General features: G+C 45.1%; 1 protein-coding gene across 3 annotated transcripts in view; it reads left to right on the top strand.

Moving 5' to 3' along the window:
* LOC121581256 (TBC1 domain family member 22B-like) overlaps window positions 1-15,683 on the top strand; it is a 215,630-nt gene that overhangs the window by 160,207 nt on the left and 39,740 nt on the right. The gene's annotated exons all lie outside the window — the stretch shown is intronic.

Below are 15,683 nucleotides of genomic sequence, written 5' to 3'. Positions count from 1 at the left end.
AAGGAAACCACTCAGGTATTTCACCATGAGGGCAATGGTGACTTTAAAACAGTTAGTTTAATGGCTGTGATAGGACAAAACAACATTACTAATCCACAATACTAACCTAAATGACAGAGTGAAAAGAAGGAAGCCTGTATAGAATAAAACATATTCCAAAACATGCAATAAGGCACTAAAGTAATACTATGAAAAATGTGGCAAATAAATGAACTTTGTGTCCTGAATACAAAGCGTAATGTTTGGGGCAAATCCAACACAACACGTCACTATCACTCTTCATATTTTCAAGCATGGTGGTGGCTGCATCATTTTATGGGTATGCTTGTTGTCGACAACGACAAGGGAGTTTTTTAGGATAAAAATAAACAAGACTAGAGCTAAGCACTGACAAAGTCATAGAGGAAAACCTGGTTCAGTCTGCTTTCTGACAGTCATAGACAAATTCACCCTTTTTTTATACTGAGTTACAGTTCATATAAGGAAATCAGTCGATTGAAATAAATCCATTAGGCCCTAATCTATGGATTTCAGAAGACTGGGAATACAGATATGCATATGTTGGTCACAGATACCTTTAAAAAATAAGGTAGGGGCATGGATCATAAAACCAGTCAGTATCTGGTATGACCACCATTTGCCTCATTCAGCGTGACACATTTCCTTTGCATAGAGTTGATCAGGCTGTTGATTGTGGCCTGTGGAATGTTGTCCCACTCCTCTTCAATGGCTGTGCGACGTTGCTGCATATTGGCGGGAACTGTAACACGCTGTCGTACACGTCGATCCAGATCATCCTAAACATGCACAATGGGTGACATGTCTGGTGAGTATGCAGGCCATGGAAGAACGGTGACATTTTCAGCTTCCAGGAATTGTGTAGAAGGTGATCCTTGCGACAAGGGGCTGTGCATTATCATGCTGAAACATGAGGTGATGGCGGCGGATGAATGGCACGACAATGTGCCTCAGGATCACGTCACGGAATCTCTGTGCAAACAAATGTTAATCGATAAAATGCAATTGTGTTCTGCCCATAACATAACCCCACCGCCACCAAGGGGCACTCTGTTCACAGCAAACCGCTCGCCCACACGACGCCATACACGTGGTCTGCGGTTGTGAGGCCGGTTGGACGTATTGCCAAATTCTTTAAAATGACGTTGGTAGAGAAATGAACATTCAATTCTCTGGTAACAGCTCTGGTGGACATTCCTGCAGTCAGCATGCCAACTGCACGCTCCCTCAAAACCTGAGACATCTCTGGCATTGTGTTGTGTGATAAAACGGCACATTTTAGAGTGGCCTTTTATTGTCCCCAGCACAAAGTGCTCCTGTGTAATGATCATGCTGTTTATTCAGCTTCTTGATATACCACACCTGTCAGGTGGATGTATTATCTTGGCAAAGGAGAAATGCTCACTAACAGGGATATAAACAACATTTGTGCGTATGGAACATTTCTGGGATCTTTTATTTCAGCTCATGAAACATGGGACCAACATTTTACATGCTGCATTTATATTTTTGTACAGTATAAATAAGTTAGAAAATTAATGGCAAGACTTGAAGATGGCTGTCTAGCAATGATCAACAACCAACTTGACAGAGCTTGAAGACCTTTACAAAGAATACTTTGCAAATATTGTGCAATCCAGGTATACAAAGCTCTTAAAGACTTACCCACAAAGACTCTCAGCTGTAATCGCTGCCAGGGGTGCTTCTACAAAGTATTGGGTGTTTATTTTCAATAAATTAGCAAAATGTCACATTTTCTAAAGACATGTTTTCACTTTGTTATTATAGGGTATTGTGTGTAGATGGGTGTGAAAGTATATTTAATCCTATTTGAAGTCAGGCTGTAACAAAACAAAATGTGGAATAAGTCAAGGGTATTAATACTTTCTGAAGGTACTGTATGGTTTATATATTTTCTATAGTAACCCAGCACCTAAATTGAAGGCTAGGCACTGAGATTAACTTTGAAGTATAGACTGCTGTAGCAAGGTGGAGAAGTGATTATCAATAATTCTACAACTTGAAAAAGTATACCATAAAGGAGAGTTTAAAACTAAGAGAACAGATTCATTCCACACTCAATTCAAGTGTCATTTCCTCAACACAAGACAAAAATTGAATGTTATCCAGTCCTTTAATATTGAATAAATTTGCAAAATAGTTGAGAATGACAACACTCTCTCCCCCCTTCTCTGAGGGACCTATGACAGTCTGTGTCCCTCCCTCCCTCCTTTCCTCCTGAGACAGTTTGATTCACAGTAAAGGCATCAGCATGCTTCAGTGATAGTACTGTTTGTCCATAAATACGCTAGTTAGAATTAATCTAAGAAAACAAAATAAATCTGTCATTAAATTTGACATTTTTGCCGAAGAGATCTAAGATGTTTGGTGCAGTATTTTTTTTATGAGAAAATTTGCATGAAAACGAGTCGTCTCTCGTTGAATGACAACAACGACTTTATTAAAGAATCCTTACTGTTGACCAATCACAGATGGAGGGGCGTAGACTTCGGCTCCGAACTTTGACTTGCCTCCAGAAAAAAGTGTATGCTTGAACAGCCGAAAAAAGCCTCACCGAAGTCTAAAACGAAAAGAATTTTCACAAAATCTCGTCATAATACACTATATATACAAAAGTATGTGCATACTCCTTCGAATTAGTGGATTCGGCTATTTCAGCCACAACCGTTGCTGACAGGTGTATAAAATGCAATCTCCATAGACAAACATTGGCAGTAGAATGGCCTTACTGAAGAGCTCAGTGACTTTCAACATGGCACCGTCGTAGGATGCCACCTTTCCAACAAGTCAGTCCGTCAAATTTCTGCCCTGCTAGAGCTGCCCCTGTCAACTGTAAGTGCTGTTATTGTGAAGTGGAAACATCTGGGAGCAACAGGCTCAGCTGTGAAGTGGTAGGCCACATATGCTCACAGAACAGGACCGCCGAGTGCTGAAGCGCGTATCGTGTAAAAATCAAATGTCCTTGATTGCAACACTCACTACCGAGTTCCAAACTGCCTCTGGAAGCAACGTCAGCACAGGAACTGTTCGTCGGGAGCTTAAAAAAATATGTTTCCATGGCCGAGCAGCTGCACTCAAGCCTAAGATCACCATGTGCAATGCCAAGCTTCAGCTGTAGTGGTGTAAAGCTCACCGCCATTGGACTCTGGAGTAGTGAAAACGCATTCTCCAGAGTGATGAATCACGCTTCACCATCTGGCAGTCCGACGGACAAATCTGGGTTTGGCAGATGCCAGGGGAACGACACCTGCCCCAATGCATAGTGCCAACTGTAAAGTTTGGTGGAGGAATAATGGTCTGGAGCTGTTTTTCATGGTGTCGGGCTGGGCCCCTTAGTTCCAGTGAAGGGAAATGTTAATGCTACAGCATACAATGACATTCTAGATGATTCTGTGCGTTTGTGGTAACAGTTTGGGGAAGGCCCTTTCCTGTTTCAGCATGACAATGCCCCCATGCACAAAGCGAGGCCCATACAGAAATGGTTTGTCGAGATAGGTGTGGAAGAACTTGACTGGCACTGAACTCAAACCCCATCGAACACCTTTGGGATGAATTGGAATGCCGACTGCGAGCCAGGCCTAATCGCCCAACATCAGTGCCTGACCTCACTAATGCTCTTGTGGTTGAATGGAAGCAAATCCCCGCAGCAATGTTCCAACGTCTAGTGGAAAGCCTTCCCAGAAGAGTGGAGGCTGTTATAGCAGCAAAGGGGGGACCAACTCCATATTAATGCCCATGATTTTGGAATGAAATATTGGACAAGCAGGTGTCCACATACTTTTAGTCATGTAGTGTATATGCACAAACTCTATCGAACTGTTTCGGCTGGGAAGCATGCGGACGCTTTAACTCACTTTAAGGAGATCTCAGCGGTGTCCGAATTAGCCCACTTTCACACATTAATATTTAATCTCCAGCTGAGCCAAATGGCCTTGTGACAACACACAGCAGTACCTCACTCTCTTTGTCTGTTGCTCTCACTGGGGGATGTTTGTCTTGGAGACCTCTCCTTTCTCTTCTTCTCGTCTCTTCTCTTCCTCTATGCCTCCCCTACATTCTCCGTCAGACTGGGAAGGATTATACTGTGTTTGCCAAGTCTGCTCTCGACATGCTTCCAAATGTACATTCAGTCACACAAGGTTCAGAAAGGATTTCTTTACACTAGTGGTTATTGTATCAGGAGGAGCACATTTTAAATTTTAAAATTTTTAGTCATTTAGCAGACGCTCTTATCCAGAGCGACTTATAGTTTAGTGAGTGCATACATTTTTCATACACATCTTCCTTTCAAACATGAGAGTCACACGTATGTTGTGAAGTCAAGGTGAGATCTCGGTGAGGTTGGCTGTGTGTTTTCGAGCCTGTAGAATGCAGGCTGTAGAATGTCACATATAGAATGTTCTCCATCGAGTGGCAACATATGTGTTCTGTTGCACAGTTAGTGCTTGTTTTCATGAAAGCCAGAGAAAAGTGCAAAGCAAGGTCAGTGAATGTGTACTTATTGGTTATGCTGGTGTGTGTGGGTGTGTTTGGTCTATGTGAGCCGCTGAGCCTCAACAGGGCTGTATTGTGCCATTAGAGCAGCAGTATGCTAGGGGAGGGTTTAACCTGTGTTGAAATTCTCTCTCTGCAGTCAGCCCATCTGCTCCCTCCACGCTGCTCTCCAACACTTCCTCCATATGTAACGCCATGCGTCCGTGGGCACTCACAAGACATTCTAATTGATTATTGTTGCCTGCTTTAGTTGCTTTTTTAAACGACTTTCATATGCGTGTGTGAAACTGTGTGCGTGTAATAACAATGATCTGCTACATTAATTCCTGTTCACACTGTCTAACCACGTTCATGTGGGATTATTCGATTTATATCAGGTTGGTATTAGCCATGCCATGACAGCCATGCTGTGTGCTGGGGCCTTATTATAGAGTGTAGTCATTGGTTGGGTCCTGTATCCGCTCTCACAGGTAGTTACTGTGGACAGACCTGACTAGAGGTGGAAACGCCTGCAGCCAGCACTTGGGTTATTCCCATGTGTGTCAGTCTGTATGTGTGTGTGTGTGTCGCATTAATGCAGGCAGGATCAGGGCATGGCATGTACAGACTTAGGGCTTCTGCTGCTGACTGCTGTACAGTACGGCGGTGGTGCTGCCACACATCACAGGTGAAATGTCAAACGGGCTACATAACGCAGCAGCCCTCCACAGCTGTTCACACAGAGAAGTTAATGTGTGAATTACAATTGTATTAGCAATATGACTGACTGGACTGAAAAAGGGTCAATCTGACTTTTGAAGGTGGGCTACCATTGAGTGTGTGTGAGTGTGCCAGAGAGAATGACGAAGTGTGTGTTTGTATGTGATGGATGTTCATTCATTGCTTCTTCTCACCCCCCCACCCCCCAAACACACACCCAAACCACTGTTCCTAAAACCCCTCACACACACATTCACACTGTTCCCATCCTTCCCTCCCTCTAAGCTCCACTCGTCCCTGACAGAGGGGTGTCCAAATTATCCTTGTTGCACAGAGCATGAAATTAGCAAGTGGCTCTGTGTGAATGCATTAGCATGGGGGTGTTAAGGAGCAGAAGCCCCCCTCTGTGTAACCAGGAAGATAGAAACACAGTATGCATGGTGCATAATGTGTGCTGCTACATAGGTCTGGGAATTGCCAGGGACCTCACGATACGATCACAATATTTAGGTGCCGATACGATATGTATTGCGATTATCACGATTCTATATGTATTGCGATTCAATTCTGTGATTTTATTGCAATTCCATTTTCCAAAAATATTTCTCACCATATGTCTGTTGCAGAGGAACAAGAGAGAGCCATGAGAAAGAGTTTTTTGCTCAGATAAAAGTGCTAAAAACACATTGGCTCTCTATTTAAAAGAAGATGGAGAACAAGCTATAAAAGAAAAATGCTGTAGTTTTGGTACGATAATGTCAAAATGATACGCTATATCGTAAAAAATAATATCCCGATATGTAACTGTATACATTTTTGCCCCCATCACTACTGCTACACTGCTCCATTGTAAAAGAGCCCCGAGGCAGAGAGGTAGATTCCCTACTTTTTGTGGAAGGTACCCCGCTCACTCAACGTCATTGAAATACATTGAGTTTCCATGTAGGCCTATTTGGCAGAGAAACTGAAGCGAACTGTAGCCTATTGCTTGTTTCTGTTTTAGTCTTTTATTAAAGAATGTAAAACAATATTGTCCGTTTGCTGCTTTTCATGAAACCATGCATACCTGTTCTTTATATGGCCAAAAACAACTTTGTTCATATGGGCAGAAGATAGTTATCAGAAAGGTTTAGGCAGAACTGTGCTAGCTGTTGGAATGGTTCACAGCATATCTGCCCTATTAATAGGTGGCGTGTCCAATAGAATCTTCCCCTAAAGTAAATTGGCAAAATTACAGTATATAATTACTGCTGTCTATACAAAAATAAATACAATCCTTCCAAACACTACACCAGAGAGCATGATTTTGCGACAGATAATCAGTAGCTTCTTTTAGAAAATAGCTGCGTATTGTTTTAAATCACAAGGCCAGGGCATTTCCTACAGTCGGAAAGTGCGCAAATTGGGCACCTCGCGTAACATAGCAAATAGATGATTGTTGATTTGCGGCTGTCAGTGAAAAGCATCTAAAATAGGCAATTTATTGAGCGAACAGTAGCTTATTGGGAGAGCATCAGCCATATCCCCGGTGAGTGCGCATATTCACTTCTTTATCATTGGGTGAGTCCGTGCTCGTGAAAAGTTTTTTTTTGGGAAATGGCCTTCTCCAGGCTAGATGGACGTCATAGCCTACAATATGCTTCTCCCCTTTATATCGGCCTCAATTAGATGGATGCGTTCAAGACAATGTCGTTTTTATTTATCTCAGTTTGTCAGTGTCAGCAGAGTAGCCTACCCTGTCATTTTTGTGGTAGTAAAGATTCTGCTATTGTAAGTCGCACTGGATAAGAGCGTCTGCTAAATGATGTAAATGTAATGTCTCCAGTAATGGAGAGTAAAGTGTCGTAGAATTGCATGAAATATGTTTACAAAAGGACACTTCTTTTTGATTTTTCTCGGATCACTAGCTGGGGCTGAGCTCTGGATGTGTGCAAAGGAGAAGAAAAGCAACAAGTTAGTGAGTCAGTTATATTATTAGCCTAATTTATGGACTATCCAATCTACTCATCACATTAGGAATAGAACGCTATCTTACATTAGTCTGCAAAAATGGCACCGGAGGGGATGGCTGCCGTTTTACGGGCTCCTAACCAACTGTGCTATTTTGTAAGTTTTTTCGCGTTGTTTGTAACTTATTTTTTAAACTTATTGTGTACTTAATGTTGCTGCTACCGTCTTTCTCGGGAACGGGCCAAAATCCCCGTTATTTGGGTGAAGAAAAGACTGAGAAAAAGGGGGCGGGTCATTGGAAAACAAAATGGATGATCTACGATCAAGAATATCCTACCAACGGGACATTAAAAACTGTAATATCTTATGTTTCACCGAGTCGTGGCTGAACCACGACATGGATAATATAGAGCTGCCTGCCGGGATTTTCCATGCATCGGCAGGACAGAGAAACTAAGTCTGGTAAGACGAGGGGCGGGGGTGTGTGTCTATTTGTCAATAACAGCTGGTGTGCAATGTCTAATATTAAAGAAGTCTCGAGGTATTCCTCGCCTGAGGTAGAGTACCTCATGATAAGCTGTAGACCACACTATCTGACTTTAGTTTATTTGGTAAATATTTTCTTAACTCTTTCTTGAACTGCATTGTTGGTTAAGGGCTTGTAAGTAAGCATTTCATGCTAAGGTCTACACTTGTTGTATTCGGCACATGTGACAAATAAAGTTTGATTTGATTTGAAATGCGATGATAGATGCATGAGATACTTATCATAAAGATTTAAAAAAATATATATATATATATATTTTGCTTACCCTAACTTGAAACTCACGTGCTGCCAATGGCCCTACTTTTACTTAAAATGTGCGAGTGTTATCGTTGACAATGGTATAGCCAACATTTGTCTGTTCTGATTGTTCCTTATTTATTTTCCTTTATTTTGGTTGACTATATTGTCACAGATTACTGTAATATTTTTCCTTAGTACATTATGTCTATCCAGAGAGAGATAAGGAAAGCGAGAATGACAGATGGAGACTGCAGGGCTTAGAGAGAGAGAGAAGTAATGAGAGAGATGGAGAGAGACAGCGCAACAGAGATATTGAGGGAGATTGAGTAAGGAAGAGAAAGAGTGTGTACCTCTGCAGGGCACAGGAATGGGAAAATGATCCTCAGGGATGTGGCCCCTTGCCCCAGCCCCTTTACACCTCCCCTCCATTCCCCCAGAGGCCTCCTAATTATTGGCTGATTGGTGACACAGAGAGCCAATCCCCAGCAGGCACAGACCGGGTTAGAGGCAGGGTCAGCCACACGGCCCCAAGCATCAATACTTCATCTGTTCTGCTCTCTATAAAAAACAGAATTCTGCCGCTTCGCTCACTCCATCTCTCTAGACCTCTCATCTGATGCACTGCTCTCTATCTTTCTAGTCCTCTCACCTCCACTACACCGTTCTCTCTTTCACTCTATCCCTCTCCTCCACTGCACTGTTCGCTTCATCCGTCTGTCCTTTTCCTATGCTGTAGACATACAAACACACTGACAAGCTGTGTCGGAATCCATTCAGGACTGAGCTTTCACATGTGATGATACACATTGACACACAGAACCCAACACACACAGTAAAAACCTTGCTGTGTTTTCACAGTGCTCTGGCCTGCAGTATGCTGCAGCGTTTCGGCAAGTGCTTAACCCCCTGTGTATGAAGTGTTGCTGCTGAACTGACCGCTCGCACGCACATATGCACACACACACACACACACACACGCGCACACACACACACACACACACACGTCCTTCCCATGGGTGTCCTCTGTCTCCCTCAGGATACAGGCCTTTAGTAGCTTTTTTCTCAGCTTGAGTTTTTCCTCACACACACACACACACACACACACACACACACATCACCCACTACCTCACCTCTCCTGACTACTCTCACCTTCAGGGTTTGAATCCTGGTGTGTGTGTTTAGTCCCACATCAAACAGGACAATTTAAGGTTGAGATGAGAGCGACAGCTAACGATGCAGTTTGGAGCTCCTGACTCCGACTCTGCACCTCTCTCCTCTGATCACATAGAGAACATCAGTACTATACACCATGTCTGCAGGTCAGGCCCGCTCAGCCAAGCCCAGGCCTGTCTTCTCCAATATTGTGTCTCTGACACCAGGACTGGCACCAGGAATAACAATAGGGAAGGAGCTTGGAGATGGAAGTCTGGAAGTTTGACGGCACACTATAGAGAAACTTAAAGTCAGTAATTATCAGAGGGTGTACTGTAGTCTGTTAGTGTGAAGACTTATATGGAGGTTGAGGTAGGCTGTATGAAGGGCTGAGGGAGGAAGATAGAGTTGAATGGAGGGATATTGAGAGAGAGAGAGAGAGAGAGTACAGAGAGAGTGAGATGAGATATAGACCCAGAGAAATGTTGAGAACATGGGGCTGAGGTAATCACGGGCCGATTGGTGATCACTGTCTCACTCCCAGAAGTCCCTCTGTTAATAAAGTGTGTGTGTCTGTGTGTGTGCGCGACTGACTCCTACCCATCAGCTGGTCAGATTAAAGCTGTGAGGGTAGACCAATAGGCAATCATCAGCCAGACCATAACTCACTCTGCACTACGCTTCACTCTCTCCCTCTCTCTCTCTTTCCCTCTCTTACTCACTCACTTTATCTATCTGTATCTCTGTTTTTCTTCCTTCGCTGTCTGTCAGTTTGTCTGTCTCGGTCTCTCTCGTCTTAATCTTTAGCGTGTGCGCGTGTGTGTGTGTAGGATAAGTGTCCTTGTAGTGAGGCGTCTTTATGTGGCCCTCTTACATCTTTAAACAGGTTGCGCTGAAGAGGGCCTGGCACACTGAGATGGGGAGGAAACCAGGCCACTGAGAGAGGGATGGAGAGAGAGAGAAAGAAAGAGACGGTGGTTGAGAGGGAAGAAGAGGAGAGAAAGAGACAGAGGATAAGAAAGAGAGAGAGTGCAAAGATGTGTAGAGAGAAAGCAAAGGCACAGAGTAGGAAGGAGAAAAGGACAAGGAAAGGCATAGAGAGAGAAGGCGAAAGAGAGCATCCAGTGCCTTTTATTTTATTGTGGTCATTAATTAAGGTCCCATCATGGTCCCATTCCCCCGGGGAGAGGTGAGAGAGAAACAATTAAAATGATCTATGAGTAGACGCTGCTGCAGTTAACTGACACTTAAAGGAAAACTTTCTTCATTAGTCCACTGTTGATACAGTCCCAAAATGTTTTGTCAGCAGTCAAGTTCTCAAGATATTGCAAAACACATCATCATGATGATGTGGCCAGTGACACTTTGCTTCCTGAAAGTCCAATATTTTGAAAACCTGACTGCTGACATGCAAAACATTTTGGGACTGTATCAAATCAAATTGTATTGGTCACATACACATATTTAGCAGATGTTATTGCGGGTGTAGTGAAATGCTTTAGCTCCAACAGTGCAGTAGTATCTAACAATTCACAACAAATACATATAAATCTAAAAGTAAAAGAATGGACTTAAGAAATATATAAATAAAAGGACGAGCAATGTGGCATTGTATGTAATAACACAAAAAACGTTATGGGCTAATAATGTAAGAAATAACAACAACAAAAAATACTGCAAAGTTGCTTAGGAGCTAGAAGCAGAGCTGCCATGTCTGTTGGCACCATCTTACTCCGTATCAACAGTGGACTAATGAAAGAAATATCAATATATTGTGTATTTTTTACTTTAAGGTGTGCCCTGGCATCACTGCCATGTACTGTATAATTTCACCCACTAGTCTAGTTTACCATTAATACTGGCTGCTTAGTGAAAATGACAGAGTATGAAGTTAGAGAGGTTTGGATTCTGAAAAAAGACTCAAACCTTTGTCTCGTATGTTTTAGAAGCTTTATGAGGGAATTGTATGGAGTAGCAACTGTTTAGCGAGTAGGAACTTGGATAGTAACTAGAGTGAAGCTACCATATCTCATGCTTCATAATATGTACATAGCATAGATGTGTTGGAAGTTCTATGTACCCTACACAGGTATAGCCATATTAACAGTCTGCACTCTGCAGTGTGTCAAACCTGTATATGTTTTAAACTCAATGTGAAGGGAATGTTTCCACAGCCGAAGCGCCATGTTAGTTACCCTTGAAGAGCACTATCCCTGTCCTGTCTGTCCTGCCTGTTTATTGGAATGAAGAAGGAACACAGCCATTGATTTTCATTACGTTCTCTCCGTGTCTGGCATAAACGACGATCCGTCAACCCCTCGCTGTGAATACGAAATCACCCTCGCCCTGTGCTTTGCTTCACTGTGCTGCGCCACCAAAATGTGATTTTCGAACAACCCCCTCGTCTCCAGTGCGAACAGCTTTGGTGCTGACTATTTCCCAGGAAAGTGGGAATAATTCCCTTCCTCAGAGGATCTTGACAATGCGCTGCATCTGTGAGAGACGTCCCTGGCCCAGTCCGACCCAATGTGGTTATTGGGTTATTGCTTAGTGTGAGCTGCTCTCTCGCTCCCAGACACACACGTGTATGCACACACATACACACACACACACACACACACACACACACACCAGTATGCACACTCTCTCTCTCTGCTCCATCTCATCTCTTTGCTCCCTCTCTCTGAGACTGTTTGAATGTGGATTTTGGCTGAGATAATATGCAAATATACATATGCAGATGAGTTGACTGGATGTTGAGAGTTTGTTGTGATGTCACGAGAGGCTACACAGCTTTCAGCGGGATTGCTCAAGTAGTGCAAGGAGACCAGGTTCAACCAAAACAAGGATTTTATTAAAGGTCGTGGGAAACTAACGAAAGTATAACACAATACTGTTCTCTGGTGGCTCTTAAGGGTTAACAGTTCAGGGATGTCTCTTCCACATCCAAAATCATAACTCTCCCTCGCTCAAATAACTTTTCCCCAGTCTTACTGTCTTCCACGTTGCAGCTAGTGGCCAACCCAGCAAAACGTCCTTCCAAATGTCCCACACGTATTTCCACAGGTGCATATATCCAAAGGTGAGTATTTCCCAAAGGTAAGTATCTCCAAATCCTTATATTCCTCATGGAAGTGGACGTGCAGCACTCTTGTCCTCCAGAGAGCCCAGCTTGGAGACCGTGTCTCTTCCCTTCAACAAACCTTCAGCTCATCACCTCCTGATTGGTTTCAGCTGCGTGGGAAGATTGGCCATAGAGGGTTGGAGTTCCCGACCATACCAGCAGATGGAGCCATAGCTGTCTGGGTTTGCAGCCATCTCAGGGGATGTAACGTCCCTCCAGGACACAGCCTCTCGTGACATCACACATCCCCTCCTCGGGACCGACGTCCTCGTCGGGGTAAAGGCAGCGAAGAAGGCATCACGCCGGGAGAGGGCGTCCGCATTGCCGTGGTGCTTGCCAGACTGCTCTCTCTTCAACTCCTCCAACTCTAGGGACCAGGGACTCAGCCTCCTGTTGTCTCTCCTTGAGTTTCTTACTGAACGCATCAGCCTTGGTTTTAGCAGAGTTTAGCTTCTGTTGAGCAGCTTTCAGTTCCTTCTCTCTCTCTGCCTCCGCATTCTTCATCTTGTTCTCCAACACCTTGTACTTCTCCTCTGCCTTCTTCTGGACTTCCTTACTACTGCGCAGGGTCTCCTCACACTCCTCGATGGTCCTGCGCAGCCTCTCCAGCTCCTCCTGTTGCTTAGGGAAGGAGCTCTGTTGGAGTTTAGCCTGGAGGATATCTAACTCTTCTGTCTTCATGTCTAACTGTTGCTTTAACAAACGATACCTCTCAGCGGTCCCCTTCAGACCAGACAGTTCTTTGTCCAGATTCTGTAGCTCCGTCTCTGTGTCGGTCTGGGCACCTGCCATCCCTATCAGAGCCCGGGCGGGAGTGAGTAACTCGGAGGATTGCACCGGAGCCTTCCCAGGATGAGTCTTGCCTCTCCGTTTCCGAGGTACTCGGGTTATCCTCTCCTGAGACTCTCTCCAGAGTGGGTAAAAGGCTGGGCAGTCTCGCCCAATTAGGACAGGGACGGGGAGGGAATCAACCACCCCCGCCGTCGTGTGTATGGTTCCCCGTGTGCTGGTCATTGTAAGTTCAGTAATGGGGTATTCTCTGGTGTCCCCATGGACACAGGAAACTGGGAGGACCTTCCCCGGGGTCAGACACGTTGGGCCCACCAAATCCTTACGCACCAGGGTGGCCCGGCTACCAGAATCCAGTAAGGCCTCCACATCATGGTGATTCACAGTTACCGGGCAGGTGGGGGGTCGATCTGGGCCGCCATCTACGACTCCCAAGAGCGAGGCAACACGGTGTGTGGGTGCTGAGCTGGAGGACTCCGCAGTGGGCATAGGTTCATCGGCTGGTTTCCCCACACTGCCAGGAGATATGTCCCATCTCCCCACACCGGTAACACTGTCGAGTTTCCCCCTCCTGGTGTACTCTTCTTGGACCCGCCTGGTTTCCGGCTCCCCCTGGAGCCGGGATAAGTCCTGACGTGGCTGGGTTCGAGACCTTGGGGGTCCTTTGGACGGGTTCTTCCCATTTGTGGTGGGGCCGCACTCCTGGGGTCTTTTCGGGAAGCATTCAGCATCTCCGCTGTGGCCTGGTACTTTTCCACAGCTTCCACGGTCAGATCAGCCGTGGTCAAGGCCTGTTGACTGATGAACCGTTTTGCCTCATAAGGCAGGGCGCGTAGGTAACGATCCACCACAACGGCCTCCACCACCGCCGCTGCTGTATTCCTCTGCGGATCCAGCCATTTCCTTCGCGATTCTGACAAGTTCATGCATCTGCGCCCGAGGAGGTTGGTCTGGTTGGAAGGTCCAGCTGTGAAAGCGCTGGGCCATACCAAACTTTGTGAGTCCATATCTGCTGAGGATCTCCGACTTCAGGGCATCATAGTCAGTAACCTGGTCAGGGCCCAGGTCCCGGACAGCATTCAGCTGATTCCCCGGTTAGAAAGGGGGCTAACAGACCAACCCACTGTTGCTTGGGCCAGGCTTCCCTAGTGGCCGTGGCCTCAAATGCATGCAGGTATGCCTCAATGTCATCGGTAGCTCCCATCTTAGATATAAAGTCACTTGCCTTTATTGGGCGGGTATTTTGGACCACCCTCTGTCTCTGCAACTGCAATTCCTCTGCCTTCAGAAGGTTGGCTTTCTTTGCTCCTCCAAGAGAGCCACGTTTGCTTGCATCTGGGCTTGCTGGCCAGCAACAAGGGCTTTCAATATGTCCTCCATTTCAGTCGGCGGGGAGCCTACGGCCAACTTGGGAAAAACTGGGTGATCAAACCTTCGGTATCCTCCTCTGACATGCACTATTAACGCTTGAGCGTGCCCGTATTCTCCACCATCTGTGATGTCACGAGAGGCTACACAGCTTTCAGCGGGATTGCTCAAGTAGTGCAAGGAGACCAGGTTCAACCAAAACAAGGATTTTATTAAAGGTCGTGGGAAACTAACGAAAGTATAACACAATACTGTTCTCTGGTGGCTCTTAAGGGTTAACAGTTCAGGGATGTCTCTTCCACATCCAAAATCATAACTCTCCCTCGCTCAAATAACTTTTCCCCAGTCTTACTGTCTTCCACGTTGCAGCTAGTGGCCAACCCAGCAAAACGTCCTTCCAAATGTCCCACACGTATTTCCACAGGTGCATATATCCAAAGGTGAGTATTTCCCAAAGGTAAGTATCTCCAAATCCTTATATTCCTCATGGAAGTGGACGTGCAGCACTCTTGTCCTCCAGAGAGCCCAGCTGGAGACCGTGTCTCTTCCCTTCAACAAACCTTCAGCTCATCACCTCCTGATTGGTTTCAGCTGCGTGGGAAGATTGGCCATAGAGGGTTGGAGTTCCCGACCATACCAGCAGATGGAGCCATAGCTGTCTGGGTTTGCAGCCATCTCAGGGGGATGTAACGTCCCTCCAGGACACAGCCTCTCGTGACATCACATTGTGAAGACCAGTCTTACTGTAAGCACTTGAACATCTTGTCCCATTTCCACTCCTTTAGTCCTTCAGTCTGTTTTAAGAGCTTTAATTCGCCTGGATAGCCCTTTAGACGAGGGCTATCCAGGGCTATAGACGAGGGCCATCTCACACTCTCTCTCTCTCTCACTTTAATTTCTCTCCTTTATTCAGCACTGTAAAAGCGGGCCTGGAAATGTAATGAGCGTCTGAAAGAAGGGAGGAGAAACAGGAAAGGGCAAATTTAACAAGGATTTGTCTTTCAGCTCCTAGTCGAGTGTAAATTCTCTGATTGTGACTTTTTTTCCGTTTTCTCTCGCTCTGCCAGGCGTCCAAATTCCCACTCTGAGAGTAGATTTAAGTCTTCCTATCAAACATAATGTCAAGGTAGAGTAGGCCTAAGTGGAGAGATGGATATGGAGGGCACTGGGAGGATGCTACAGTATTATCTTCACTGTCGCTCTACTGCTGCTTTCTAATGCTGTCTGTTCAATACTGAGTTCATTGTCAAAATAACTCAGGATATGTTAGAATATTTGTTT

Source organism: Coregonus clupeaformis, chromosome 14, assembly GCF_020615455.1.
Source record: "Coregonus clupeaformis isolate EN_2021a chromosome 14, ASM2061545v1, whole genome shotgun sequence".
In the NCBI taxonomy this organism is placed as follows: Eukaryota; Metazoa; Chordata; class Actinopteri; order Salmoniformes; family Salmonidae; genus Coregonus; species Coregonus clupeaformis.
This window is presented reverse-complemented; position numbering and strand designations above follow the sequence as displayed.